Consider the following 15,645-nt stretch of genomic DNA (forward strand, 5'->3'; position numbering starts at 1 on the left):
ATTAACCAGAGGCACTCTGCTGCACAGCAGATCTCTAGGACTTACTCATCCTGAGTAACTGAGACTCTGTACCCTTTGACTAATACCTCTCCCTTTCCCCTTTCCTAAGCCCCTGGCAACCATTCTACTCTCTTCTTCTAAAAGTCTGGCTATTTTATATGGTTCACGTAAGTGGTATGATGTAGTATTTATCCTTCTATGTCTGGCTTATTTCACTTAGCATAACGTCCTCCAGATTCATCCAAGTTGTTGCAAATGGCAGGATTTCCTTCTTTTTCAAGGCCAAATAATATTCCATTGTATGTGCACACCACCTTTTCTTTATCCTTTCATCACACTGATACACATTTACGTTGCTCCCACGTCTTGGCTCTTGTGAATAAGGCTGCAGTGAATATGGGAGTGTAGATATATCTCTTTGAGATGCTGATTTCAATTCCATGGGGGTATAAACCCAGAAGTGGGACTGCTGGATCACTTGGTAGCACTGTTTTTAATTTTTTGTCTGACTTTTGTGTCAGGGTAATGCTGGCCTCACAGATGAGTGCAGAAGTGTTCCTTCTGTTTTTTTGAAGAGTTGAAGAAGGACTGGTATTAGTTCTTCTTTAAATGGTTGGTAGAATTCACCCGGGAAGGCATCTGGTCATGGGCACACATCTTATGTTACTGATGTCACAACTCACATCTTTTATAGTGTGCATCCACTAACAGGTCTTTGTCATTATAGTTATTCTTAATACTTTTGTCTTTTAACTTTTATACCAGGGTTAGAAGTGATTTATGCACCACCATCACAGTATTACATTGTTTTGTGTTTGTCTATATATTTACCTTTACCAGTAAGATTTGTACTTTCATGTGCTTTTGTGCTGCTGTTTAGTATCCTTTCATTTCAACTTGAAGCATTTCTCGTGAGGCAGGTGTAGTGGTGACAAACCCCCTCAGCTGTTGTTTCTCTGGGGAAGTCTCTCTCTCTCCTTTGCCAGGTATAGTATCCTTGGTTGGCAGGTTTTTTCTTTCAGCACCTTCAATATATCATCCGACTCTCTCCTGACCTTCAAGGTTTCTCTTGAAAAACATGCTGATCATCTTACAGTGTTCCCTTGTACATGAAGAGTCACTCTTCTCTTGCTGTTTTCAAAATGCTCTCTTTGTCTTTGACTTTTGACAGTTTAATTAAAAAGGGTCCACACCAAGACACGTTAAGTTCAACTTGTCTGGGGTCTTTTGGGCTTCATGACCCTGGATGTCCATTTCTCTCCCCCAGATTTGCAAAGTTTTCAGCTATTGTTTCTTTAAGTACCTTTCTGCCCCTTTCTCTTTCTCTTCTCCTTCTGGAACATCCATTACGTCATGCTGGTTTTCTTCATGGTGTCCCCTAAGTCTTACAGTCTTTCTTCATTCTTTTTTCCTTTTGCTCCTCTGACCAGATAATTTCAAGTAACCTGTCCTTGATTTCACTGATTCCTTCTTCTGCCTGTTCAAGTCTGATGCTGAAGCTCTCTACTGAATTTTTCAGTTCAGTCATGGTGTTCTTTTGCTCCAGAAGGTGTCTGTTCTGTTGTCTGTCTGTGTCCTCTTGTAGCTCACTGAGCTTCTTGAAGATGACTGTTTTGAATCTCCTGTCAGGCAACCTGTAGATCTCCATTTCTTTGGGGTCGGTTACTAGAGCTTTATTTTGTTGCTTTGGTGGTGTCACGTTTCCCTGATTCTTTGTGATCCTTGTAGCCTGGGTTGGTGTCTGCACATCTGAAGAAGTAGTGACTTCTTCCAGTCTTTATGGACTGGCGTCAGGAGGGAAAGACCTTCACCAGACAGCCTGGTTAGAGATTCCAGGGATCTCTCAAACCTTTTCTACAGATGCACCCACTCCACTCCTCTCACTCCCTCCAGGGGGTGGGGGTAGTCTTGGGATTGTGCGCCTTCTCACAATCCCACAGAGCTGTCAGGTGCTCAGAGCTGCTCATTCCTTTTCCCTAGGTCAGCGCCCTGATATGCTGTGGCAGTGGGTGCAAGCTCCATTTCCCTCCCTCCCGAAGGGTATGTGTTAGGATTGGATGCCTGCCCCCTATCCCACAGAGCCATGTCAAGTGCCAAGAGTCACCCATCCCTTTCCCCTAGGGCAGTGCACTGAGATGCCAGGACAATGGGCACAAGTTCCACTTCTGTCCCTCCCTCCTGAAGGAACAGTCTCAGGGCTGTGGCCTTCTCCCAATCCTGCAGAGTCAAGTTGGTTGCTGAGATCCGTGCTGGCTGCTGTGATGCATGTGCCATCTGTGGGAGTGTGTGGGGCACCGCCTGTGCGGCACTGTGGTTTTGGGGGCACAGGCGCTGGTTGCTATGAGTCTCTTAGCTGCTCTTGGACAATCCAGCCACGCTGATTCCCTCAGTGTTCTGGGTGCATTAAGACAAGCAGGCCTTTTGGACATCACCTCAAAAGGCTGGAGAGCCGAACCCTCACTTGCTCTCTCTCCTGTGAAAGAAGTAGGCTAGGGGAGCTCTCTCGGCTCTGAGTTTTGTCATCCTGGGGGAGGGCTGATGTGAGCCAAGTGAAACTCTCTTCCCACCCTTTTCAGTGCCACTGATCTTGGATTCTGAGGTCCGCTGGGGTGCTGGAACCTCCCACCTGGACGCTAGAGCTCTCACAAAGGTATTCTTGTCTGTAGATAGTTGTCAGATCGGTGTTTCCGTGGGAGACAAGGGCTGGGACCTCCTATTCTGCTGTCTTCCTGACATCACACCCCCTCTCCAGCCAGTCTTGTAACACTCTGCCCTCAGAGAACAAAACCCAAAGTCTGCCCACAGCCCACAAGGCCTGAGGGGTCTGGCCCTGCTCACCTCTCCAGCTCCCTCAGCCTCCAACCTCCCCCTGGCTTATCCTGTGCCAGTCACCCACCTTTTATCACATCCCTCACACGGCCAAGCTCCCCGACTCCAGCATCTTGCTAATTCCTATTCCTTCTGCCTGGAAGATCTTCTCCTGGCTGTTCATTTTGCTGGCGCTCTCTCACCTATGGGATCTCACTTTAAATGCCAGCTCCTAGGACGAGCTTTCCCTGTATCCCCCACCCGAATAGCCCTCCCCAACCCACCCATGATCCTCTCCCACATTATCCCATCCTTCCTTCTGCATACTTGTCACAGTCTGAAATCATCTCAGTTGTCCACTTGCTCACTGTCTGTCTGCCCCAGGAGAATGTCAGCTCCAAGAGGCAGGCAGTGTGTCTGTCTTGTTCATGACTATATTCCCTGCCCATCCCCTGCAAAGTTCTTTTAAAATGACATCTTAAATCGGAACATAACAGTCGACATATAATGTGCCATACTTGACTTCACCCTTTACTATTTGTGAACGTGTAGTAGCTTCTGATTATAAGTAATACTGCAATGAACATCTTTGTGCATAACATTATTTGTCCCTGCCTCTGATCTCGTTAAGTAATAGTCTCAGAAGTAGAAATACCGGATCAAAGAGCATGAATATTTTTAAAGCCCCTTCATACACATTGGTACACGGCATTCCAGAAAGTCTGAACTGAAGACCTGACCTAAGTCCTACAATTACTGAATGTGAGGGCTAAGAGACGAGTCTTTTAGACTGGTGGTGCATGTGAATCATCTGGGGTCTGATTAAAATTCAGATTTTGATGCAGGAGGTCTGGAGTGGAGCTCGAGATACTCATTTCTAACCAGCTCCCAGGAGAACTCCTTAGAGGCCTCCATCCTGATACATTCTTGCCTGCTCCTTCCTATCCGTGCCTGGGCTCTGTAGTGACACAGCCCCTGGGCACCTGTGCCTCTGCCCTGCCCCCAGCCTGCCAGGCCAGCAGGAAACCCTGTGCTTGTTTCCACTCTGCGTGCCTCGGGCCCTGTCTCCGTTTGGCTCTCAGTTCCAGGCTCCGTAACCCCTGATGCAGTGGCTCTTAGGGGTTTTGAGTTGGGTTTTCCGCCAGCTGTAGGATGAACTTATCCCTCAGATCCCAGGATGCTCCACTGCCCTGGGTGTGGTAGTGGACATCTGTGGCTGTTTTTCCTGCATGCCCTCTCCCTCTATCTCCTCATCTTATGCCAGCAGTACTTCTTTTTCCCTTGGAAGACCCCCTCCAGCCTTTCCTAGTCCATGTGGTTTGGGGGAAGTTAACTGTCTATATACCAGAATCAAAAGGTAAGCATATGACCTAGACCTGGCCGATCAGCGCACTTCATCTCCTTTGATCCAGTAACCAGTCTGAGGATGGACAGTGACCTGGGCCCAGCAAACCTGTGCTAGGACTTGCAACAGAACTCCTATGAATGAGACGCTCTCTCCTCTCTGAGAGGCTGCCAGGGCCACTACATGCAGCGAACTGACCCAAGAGTGAGGCCAACGTGGAGAGTAGAGCTGAGGTAACTCCTGATGACATAATTTGAGCTCCCGGGTCAAGCCAGACCTGGCGCTGACCTGGTTTGGATGGGGATGGGGCACAGAGGAGGAAGGACCAAAGCCACTGAAGCAAAGCACTAGCTTCTGCACTGATGCTTGTGTGCGGTGGTGTGTTCAACACAAACTAAGGAGGGAAGAGGATCCAGAAAGAGGAACCCCAAGAGTGTCCATGCACACACATGCGTGTGGGCACACACACAGTCCAGGCCAGACCAGTGCAGGTCACGCGGGGGACTTGCAGCCCACAAAGGGGTGTGCTGGTCCCGTCAAATAGGAGGTTAGACCACAGTATTGGCATCCCTCAATGATACATAATTAGCTTTGAAACAAGAATAAAAATGAGGACACGTTAGGCAGCTATTAAGTAGCTTAATGGGTGCGTGAGTCAAAACAGCATTTCAATGTGGCACAGCGGCCTATTTGCAGTCTTTAAAAAGCCTCGTGCCATCATCTCGGCCATCCATCTCTGCCATTCATCTCTCCCAAGGTACAAATCCTCAGTGTTGTTATTATTACGCACGTACAGGGCCTTCAAATGCACCATCTCCTAGGATCCATGGGAGGAGAGGTGGCCGGGTCAAGGTCACACAGCCTGTCAGCCAAGGGCTGACACGTGGATGAAGGTTTTCTTACTAAAACCCTGGCAGCAGCAGAGGCAGGTGTCCTGGGAAGTGACGGAAGCTGAAAGCACAGGGCTCCTCACGTGTGCGAGCCCCTTAGATCCCACACACAATTCTGGGTCCTTTTTCTTAAAAAGCTCCGCCCAAAACCCACGTAAGTTCTAAGCTTCAGGCCCGCCCCACAAGGTGTGGATCAGCCGCAAGCCCCCACCGCACGGGAGGCCCTTTCCCACTTCCTTCTCCCTCACCTTCCTCTAAGAGCCCTACACCCAAGGGCGTCCTCATAAACTGGAAACAGGTGCTCACAGGCCTCTGCTCCCAGAGGCTCTGGCTCCTCCTCATGCGCAGTTTCTTCCCTGTTACTGATGATTTAGACACTTGTTATGCAAACGACATCCACAGAGACCCATTCTGTGAAATGCTTACATCACGCTTTTAAGGTCGTCTTCATCTTAAAAATAAAACCAATCCTCCTGCTTCTCCCCGGGGTGCTTGGGGGCCCCAGCCTGCAGAAAGAGAGCGGCTCCACGAGAACCCAGCCATCCGCCTGGTGGCCCACAGGAGCCTCTTTCATCTCTGGGCCTCCTGTGGACCCCTGACCCCACCTTCTAGCCTGTCAGGGCTGAGGAGGGCTGGCAGTCACAGTTGCAGGCTCCGTTGCTTGGCCCTGACTCAGTCTCCGCCCAGACGTCCTCTCCCTACCCCTCAGGACTTCCCAGACTTTCAAGGGCCTCCCAGTCACCAGACTAGAGGGATGCACCTGCCCTTCCCACCCCAGGGCAGAGGAGCCCCCAAAGCTGGCAGCACTAGATAAGGGGGGGGGCTGCCCCTGGGGGGATGTGGGGGGCTCATGCCCTGCCCAGAACCACATGGGCGCTTCTCACCTTCCTGCCTGGAACAGGTGACTCAGCATCCCTACCTCTCGGGATTAGAGGACCCCCGTTTCTCTCGGAGTACATGACAGATGTTAATGATTTTGCAGAGCTGCTTGAAAAGTGATGGTGATAGCGATAATAATTTAACAATAATTATTATTATTATAGTATTATCATGACTAACATTTACTCAGCACTGACCACAGACCAGTCCCTATTCTAACCGCTTTACAAGTATTAACTCATTTAATCCTCACTACAGCCTAGGAGGAAGGTAGTACCTTTATTTAATTTAACTTTTCCGCTTTCTGGGGCTTCTTTGTTTTAATTGTAAAAGGAACACATGCTTGTTGGAGCAAATCAAACAGTAGAGAGAAGTGTAAAGAGCAAGTTCACAGTCTCCATGTGCCTGCCGCTCTCTCCTCTCCATCCCTGCTCCATTTCCACTCTCCTGGAGCAACCAAGGCGACTGGTTTCATGCGTATCGTCTGTCCTCATGCCAACACATGCGAGCACATATCAGAAGGCTCTCTAAGACTTGTCCTCCCCATTTTGTGGATAAGGAAAATGCAGCACAGAGAGGTTAAGTGACTTGCCCAAGATCACACAGCAGACAAGCGAAGGAGCTATCACTTCCCTGACTCCCAAGTTGAACAGCAAAGCCTGTGGCCTCATCCACTAGCCTAGGCTGCCTCCACAGTCGTATCAACTTTGAACAGAAGGAGTAATACTCATAACAACAGAAAACAGCAGTGCACACCGAGCATGAGCACCATAGCGTTTCAGGTGCATTACTCACGATTGTCTAGACTTCTCCAATGCCTCATGAGTTGGTCCTGTTATTTGCACAGCCTCTCCCCCATTTCACCGATGAGGGAACTGAGGCTTCACAAGGGGAAGCCACTGGCCCAGGTCGCACAGCTATAAGCAGTGACAGTCCTGGATTCAAACTCAAGCCCTCTGACTACAAAGTCAGCCCAGGAAGGAGGGTGAGGTGGGAAAGGCAGGGTTTGGTCCTGAGTCAATGGGCAGGATGGCCACTGTCCCCATCTTGAACTCACAGGGACATCTTACAGTGCTTCAAACCGGCCACCTCAGGGCCTTTGCACAGGTGGGTCCTCTCTGACTCTCGCCTCTCACTTGCGTGCTCCTCCTTCAGCTCTCAGCTTATTCAGTGATGAGCCCCTGGGTGAGTTTCAGCCCTTGCCGCTGTATTCCTGAAGCCCAGCAGGACATCTGGTGCACAGCAGACTTGGTATAAACATGAGTTCAGTGAATAATGTGTTCCTGCAGTGGGAAGGCTGGGCTAGGCTAAGGGGACAGCATGTGTGAAGGAACAGGGGAAAGGGTGTGCTGGGGGAGGGCACATGTCCAACAGGCCTGGACCCTGGGAAGGCAGTGGGGAGGGGTGGGGAGTGTGGCAGGGCAGGAGGCAAGGCCCACCAGAATGAACGTCACTGGAAGGCAGCTGGGCACCAGGAAGGACCACAAGTGTCTGTTATCTGGATTCAGAGCCAGACCTCACAATTCCAAACAACAGCAGGCATCTCTAAAGCAGAACCCAACGCCTCTGTGGACGAGGCAGCTTCCTGCCGCCCCTGGTCCGCCGATCCATCCCTGCATGTCTGTCAGGGCCGCCTGGGCAGGGCTGATCCTCACGCTGGTGCTGGGTGCAGACACACACACCCGACTTGGGACAGGAGTTCTGAACCCACCTTCCCCTCCCTGCTGTGCGAAGTTAGGCAAATCCTACCCACTCTGGGCCTCGAGTTACCTATCTGTAAAATGAGGATATTAAAAACTGGAGAAGGGGACTGCCTGGTGGCATAGTGGTTAAGTTCGTGCGCTCTGCTTCGGTGGCCTGGGGTTCGCTGGTTCAGATCCCAGGCGTGGACCTACGCACTGCTTATCAATCTACGCTGTGGCAGGCATCCCGCAAATAAAGTAGAGGAAGATGGGCGGGGATGTTAGCCCAGGGCTAATCTTTCTCACCAAAAAACAAACAAAAACAAAAACAGAGAAGGAATGAGAAAAGGGCATTTTGGAATAGGACAGGTATAAGTGAAAAATAATAAGCAAACCTCCACCTCTGGGCTTGACACAAGATGAGTGGTAAAATAAATTTTTTTTTTGCAGGGAAAGATTCATCCTGAACTAGCATCTGTTGCCAAACTTCCTCTTTTTTTTTTCCTCCTCAAGTTCCCAGTGCATATATTCTAGTTGTAGGTCCTTCTATTTCTTCTACATGAGCTGCCGCCACAGCATGGCAACTGTCAGACAGGTGGTGTGGTTCTGCGACCGGGAAAGGAATCCGGGCCACCCAAGCGGTGAGAGCACCAAACTTTAACAACTAGGCCATCAGGGCTGGGTCAAAATAAATGTTTTTGAATGAAGAAGCAGACAAATGAGTGAATGGCTGCCCTTTTTCCTCCTTTCACATCAGGACATGAGACTCAAGGTTAATGAGTCCAGATGGCATCTACTGCCTTTGCTAAAAATCTCCTCCAAAGAGCTTCCATTGCCCAACAGGACGAGGGGCCACCATGAGCACTCTGCATCTGGACCCCCCAGCAGGAACGGACATCCTATTTCACACAACCAGGCCGGTCTGACCTACACGGCCAGGGGCCGGCCACCACGGAGGCAACAGGCACCCGGGGCCAGCGTGCGTAATGACACGGTCAGTGCGGCTTCCTGCTCCAGGGGGAAGAGGCACAAAAGGTTTCCTTCTGTAAATGTTCAATCGTAAAAGATATTTGTGGCAAAACAATCAATACTCCCTGGATTAGGCTGAAGGCAGCAAGCTGAAACCTTAGAAACGGTCCAACCGAAGCCACCTGCCCTCTTTAAACGCTTCTGTTGTCCCCTTGGTGAGAATTATAACCTCTTCTGGACAGACGATCTTCAGAAAGGGAGGGCGGATTTAGAACAAGAATTACATATCCAAAAGGCTCCACCAAGTCCTGAGCGAGCGTTGGTCTTCATTGGTGCTGAGTCAGGGGCTGAGTTCATCCCCCCATGTCAGGTCAGCTCATCTGCTGGAAACTCCCCCAGGCATTCCTCCCGGGAGCACCAGGGATGGCAGTGGGGACGGTCCCTGTCAGCCAGATCGGGAGTTCTGGAGGCTTCATTCCCCTGCGGCATTTTCTCAGCCACCAAAATGAGCCCAGCCCAGAGCTAATTATCCCACTTGCCCGAAAAATGAGACTAGTTAGGTCTTAGGTGGTGGGCGGTGGTGGGTGGAAACCAGAGTGTGTCCAGCGGAGACCCCCAGCTGTGGAGGAGTGGCGGGGGCGTAGGTGGGGTCAGGGCCCCCAGGGGAAGAACCGGCCCCATCAGGGAAGGACCCCACCAGGGAAGGTGGAGCATGGCTCTCCGCCACATCTGTTGAATAACTACGGGTTTCTCGAGACAGAGTGGTTGTGCCTAAATGACAGAGCTCCCTGCCCCTGGAGTTTGGGTTGGAGGAGAGGGCGAGCAGAATAAATCAGGGACTGGACTATCTCCAAGGGCACTTCAGCCATCAGGAGACGCCAGGATGCTGAGATCTGACTATTCCTCTTTGTTGAAGCAAGTCCAGAAAACTCCTCCTGGCTGGGCAGTGCCGGTCAGCTGAGCGTGGACTGTGTTTTGCAGGTAAAATAGCCCCACAGCACGTGTGCTTCTGTTTGTCGGGGCTAGTCCTTTCTCAGGGAGCATCTGCAAAGCTCAGCTGGCTGCCTGGTCCCGGGATGGACGTCAGCGAGGTTCAGCAGAGACCCACTTGCTCGGGGCTCGGTGTGTGGGAGGGGACAAAGGTGGGCTCAAGAGACCCAGGCCGCAGGGCCAAGGGAGGCAAGCAGAGAGGCTTCTGGGAGGAGACCCGAGGGCAACCGCCACCTGGATGACAGCACAAAACGTGTCTTCCCTCCTCCAGAACCTGGGGTGGGATACGCAGGCCCCACCCCGGACGACTGCAGGCAGCAGAGCTGCCGCCTGTCCATGTTTGCTCGGGCACAGGAAGCCGTGTCCGAGGTTGGGTCACATTCTTCCCATCCAAATTATGTTTCGGGAAAAAAGCTTTGACACTTTCTTCTTCCCTGTTTCCCCAGCCGAGCCCTCTGAGCCCAGCAGGGTCTCAGCCTCCAGCCTGCCGAGGTCGATGGGGGCCGGCGGCGCCTGGGGAGCAGCCGCAGCCACGGCCAGGAGGTGCTGGAGCAGGGCGGGACACACAGCTGCTCTGTCGTCCGGAAACAGGTGTTGAATGGAGGACAGAGGTGAGGACAGCGATGCCGGGTGTGGGACTCACACAGCGAGTGCTGAGCAAGACTGTCCAGGCCACAGGGAGCCACGGCGGGATCCGGAGCGGAGGAGTGGCGGGATCAGCACGGTGCTCCAGCCGAGCACTCTGGCGCGTTCTGGGCTCTCCGTGCCAGCGACTTCATTGTTCCCTGACACGACAATGCTGCGAGGGGGGACCGCCACTGTTCCCTCTGCACAGACAAGCAAAGTGACCTGCCCGAGGTCACGGTGGGTACGCGGTGGCACAGGGCTCCCCCGGGCAGCCTGCTCTGGGGCCAGGGCGTCAGGCAGGACGGTGCGCTCTGCTGCTGCCCAGCCGTGTGTCTCCGGGGCGGTTCCCCAGCACCCTGGGCCTCAGCTTCCCCGTCTGTGAGCCGGGAGTGACACACGCCGTCTCTCGGACTGGTTCTCTCTGACCCCAAAGACTACATGCGCTCTTTCCCTGCACTGTGGGCCAAGACCGCCCTTGGGGAAACCCTCACATGCCTCGTTATTGCAGAAGGAAGGAAGCAAAATCTCAAATGATTTCCTTGAAAGGCCCATTTTAACCCAACTTCGCTGACATTTTGAGCTTTTTTTTTGCTCTAAGATGAATCTGGAAAGAATTGTCTAGTGTTGACAAAATTTGGGAAACTTCCAAGGACTTTAGGGTTCACCTTACATTTCAGTTCTGAATCAGCCAATCACCTTGTTGGGAATTTTTAATGCACATCAGCCACGTTAAGTGTGTGAGGAAAAGGGGCAGACCCCCTGGCTCCGCGCCCTGTGTCCCCTCCCACTGGCACGGCTGAGCCACTGACCCTCACCCGCCTCCAGAGACCTAGCCCTGGGCAGAGGTAGGCCTCAGGGTGCTCAGGACCTCCCAGCCTCTGGCACCTGCGGCCCTTCCTCCCCCAGCCCCAGCACTCAGCACCACACAAGGCAGGGGTGGCTTCAGCTCCCAGGTCAACCCCTGTGTCTCAGGCCCTGGAGACTGGACCCAGAGCAGCCTCCCCCAGCTAGATGGGAGGCCCTCCTGCTCCAGGAGGAAGGCAAACTCCTGGAAAGGGTGGGCTTTCAGGTCCTCCTCTGGGCTAAAGACAGCCCTTGGAGCATCCCCGAGGGCTCTGAGGATAATCTCAGCAGCCTCGTGCAGCCTCGTGCAGGCATCTCTCACCACCAGCCGCATCGCTGCTGCCCGACTCCAGGAAGCTTCTGTCTCCTGTTTCAACAAGAGGGTTTCAGCCTCCAGCGAGAATCAACGTGCGCTGGAAACCAAGCATATGTAGTCAGCCCCCAGCTTTCTCCCAAACCCGAGACTGGCATATCCAGCTGCCTTCTCACACGTCCACTCGGATGTCTGACACATGACTCAGACTCACCTGGCCGAAGCTGTCTGTCTGTCTGTCTCCCGGTCTCTGCACCCTCGTCTCACCCATCAGCCAGTCCTGGTGGCTCCACCTTCAGAATCTGCTCCGTCCCCATCCCTCCACTGCCCCTGGCTGGGCCAAACCACAGCCAGCCCGCCCTCTAATGGCTGTGGTCCCCTGCTGTGCCCTCACCCCCCCCACAGTCTGCTCTCCACACAGCGCAGCCAGACCACATCAGGTCACAGCCCTCCTCTGCTCCACCCCCCACGGCCGCCCCTGAGGCCCAGCCAGGCCCTGCCAGGCCTTGCTGACGAGCCGACCTCATTTCCTGCCACCACCTTCCCTCTTGACCACCCCCACTCCAGCCGACTGGACTCCCCATCTTCTCTCACGCGCCACGGCCACTCCTGCCCTTGCTCTTGCTGGTCCTTCCTCCTAGAACACTCCCCCTGATGTCCACACGGCTCCCTACTTCCTTCAGATCTTTGATCAAATGTCACCTCCTCAGTGAGGCTTTCCCTGACCTCCCCTTCTCACCACACTGACCCCTGGGCGGTCTCGGTCTGTCTGGATGTGACGTGTTCCCTCCAACCACCTGTGGGCCCCAAGGAGCTGGCCAGAATGCCAGGGTTTGAATCCTGGCTCTGCCACTTACCAGCTGTGTGCCTTTGGGCAAGGCAGTTAACCTCTCTGTGCCTCCATTTGCTCATTAGTAAAATGTACTTTCACTCTAGGCTGTTGCAGAAATTAAATGAGTTCATATGCACAAACTCTCTGGAATACAGCAGGTGTCCAATTAGCTATTATTAGAATCATTATTATGTGCTAGGGGCCAAGGGTTCCTGGCCAGTGGTCAGGTAGACCTGGGCTGTAATCCACCTCTGCCCCTACTCTCCATGTGACCTTGGGCAAGTCCCTTTCTCTAAACGTTATTTCCTGTAGCTGCAAAATATGAGGATTATCCAGGAAGTGGCCTGAGCCCCTGGGGTGGTTTTAAAGCAAGTCCACAAATGTTTGACTCTGCTTTTTTCAAAAGGTGGAGCTGAATTCCCCCCTTTTTTGGACAGAGTGACTTGTTCCTAATGAACAGAACGTGGCAGAAGTGATGATGGGGGGTTTCTGGTCATGACAGACACTGCTGCCCTCCCTGCCCTCTGGGACGGCTCGCTCTGGGAGAAGCCGGCCGCCATGCTGTGAGGACACTCAGGCGGCCTCTGAGGGGGACATGTGGGGAGGACTGAGACCTCCCACCAATGCCGCGAGGATGAGCCAGCAGAGTGTCCAGATCACGCAGCCAGCCGACAGCAGGACGCAGCCTTGTGGAGACTCAGCCAGGCCACCTCAGAAACTGTCAACACGCTAATCTTGATGAAGGTTTTAAGCCACTCAGTTTGGGTGATTTGCAACGCAGCAACAGACTACAGTACAACGCCTTCCCCTCTGACACTGCAGACCCCTGTGAGAGCCCCCTTCCTCCACCCCCAGCCCCAGCCCGAGCCCTGGGAGCCTCCACTCAACGCCATTTTTGTGAGGTCAGCTGGGATGACCGAAAACCTTTAACGGCCTCTCTGTGACCAGCCTGTAAAGCAGCAGGAAAAAAAAATTCTGAATACAGCTTTTAGGTTCTCATTCCTGAAGCAAACCCAAACCAAGCACCAGGTCCCGGGATGGGGCCCAAGGGGCAGGGCGCCCCTCCCAGCAGGGCTGTGCGAGACCCGCTGATGTCCCGAGGTGCCGGGAAGCAAGGAGAGGAGGAAGCCAAGGCAAAGTAGACAAAGAGGCCGGCCGGGGCAGACCAGAGACCCAGAGGGGACTTCCTGCCTGGAACAGCAAGACCTATACGAGGAGACCTTTTTAAATGTGTCACTGAGCTATCGCAAAACTAAGGAAATAGTTGAGACAAAAATAAATCGACTGATGAGTAGATTAAAACAATGTGGCCTATGCATACAATGGAATATTGTCCAGCCACACAAAGGGATGAAGGGCTGACACCTGCGACGAGGTGGATGCGCCTTGAAAACACTGTGCTGGGTGAAAGAAGCCAGACACACCAGAGCACACGTGACATGATTCCACTTATACAGGATGTCGAGAACAGGCAGGTCTGCAGACACGGAGAGCAGATTAGTGGTTGCCAGGGGCTGGAGGGAGGGAGGAATGGGGAATGACTGCTAATGGGTACAGAGTTTCTTTCTGGGGGGATGAAAACGTTCTAGAATTAGATAGTGGTGATGCCTGCACAACTCTGTGAATATACTAAAAACCACTAAATTATACACTTTAAATGGGTGGAGTTTACGGTCTGTGAGTTATATCCCAACAAAGCTATTAAAACAACAAAATGGAGGCGTGGTCGCCGCCAAAGAGGATGCTGTGCCCGGAGGCCCTGCTCAGCCGGGAGCCCAAGTGCCACGCCTGAGTGGCACCAGGCGGGCTTCGAGGACGCCTGCTTTGCCGTCTCTATGCCGGTGCTGAGCGGAGGGAGAAACAGAAATCTCTGAGGACTCAGCATGGCAGAGAGGTGAGACAGGCCAGGAGGGGTGCAGAGCAGGGCCGGGAAGGGCTCCGGAAGTGCGGCCCTCCCTGCCGTGGGCCTGAGGGCTCGGGACCTCAACAGCTTCATCTCCGTTGAGGACACTAACCCTGAACCCCAGCCGTCAGCCAGGCGGCCAGCGCTGCGGTGTGGACCACGTGGGTCTCAGCCCTGCGTCCTCCGCCCCAGCTGGAAGCGCTCGGTCCTCTATCCTGAGTCTGCGGTCCCCGGGGGAGGGCCAGCGGGGCCCTCCACCGTCGGGCTTTGAGAAGACAAACCTCGCGGCGACTGCCCGGCCTGGGCCGTGCGGGTCCCCTGCTGACCCTTCTGCTGGTCGAGCAGCTGTCGGGGCACACGGCCAGCCACGTTGCTGGTCATGCTGTCGGTCACTCCACAGTCCACACGACCAACCACACACTGGCCTTGCTGGTGGCCACAGGGCCTCCCATCCGAAGGAGGAAGGCGCCTTAACAGACTGCACAGCTGCTCCTGGACAAAACCGGCCAGCTGACGCCAGAGGGGACAGACACGACCTCCACGAGAAAAGAGACAGCCTGCGTCCTACTAGGGCTGGGGCTGGGGGAGAAAGCCACCACCACACCCTGATGGCGGGGCGTCCCCTGGCCATACTGAGATGTCTGTCCTCTTGCACGCCTGCCTCCTCCACAGGTCACGAGGCCATGGGGACAGACACCGAGTGCCAGAGACCTAGGAGATTACCCAGGCTACCTGAGTCTTGGCCAGTCTCTCTCTCATGCATTCATTCATTTCTTTCTATCAACAAATATCTGAGGGCCCACTATGCACCAGGTCTGCTGCCAGGCAGCAGACCTGCACAGACACCTGGTCCCTGCCCTCAGGGAACACGCATCCTGGGCATCAAAGTCAACAAGCGAACGAATACACAAATTGCTCATTTCAGACACTGGGAAGAGCTGTGAAGTGAAGCAGCGTGGTGTGGCAGAGAGTGAGGGAGGGGCTCTTAGCTATGGGCCGCCTCTCTGAGGATTTACATTGAGCTCTGAAAGACGAGAAGGAGTCTGACGGAGGACCATTCCAGGCAGAAGGTGATAGTTATGAGAAAACCTAATGGAGTTTGGGTGCCAGGGGGATAGACCCTCGAGGTAGAGGTCTGGGCTTACTGATGTGGAGCAGAGAAGATCTGGGAGCGCAGAGGGAGAACACATGGTCATTAAACACATGAGGAGATGCCCCACCTCACCAGCCATCAGGGCCACACACGTGAAGACATGACGAGATGCTGTCTGGCACCCACTAGACTGGCAAAGACAAGAAGTGTGATCACTCCAAGTGTTGGCATGGACACGGAGAGACCAGGACTCTTATCACCCACTGGAGAGTGGGTTTAAGTTGTAAAATCAGGTAAAGTTGAAAAATCTCCTATCTTATGACTAACTCTACTCCCAAGAACATGCTCAATGTAAATTATGCTCAAGTGCACCAGGACGTGTGCACAGGAGTGTTTACAGCAGCATCACTCAAATGGCTTCAAAATGGAAACATCTCTATGCCTATCGTGAGGAGAATGGACAAACAAACC

Source organism: Ceratotherium simum, chromosome 5 (genome assembly GCF_057802395.1).
Source record: "Ceratotherium simum simum isolate JZ-2026a chromosome 5, ASM5780239v1, whole genome shotgun sequence".
NCBI classification, from domain to species: Eukaryota; Metazoa; Chordata; class Mammalia; order Perissodactyla; family Rhinocerotidae; genus Ceratotherium; species Ceratotherium simum.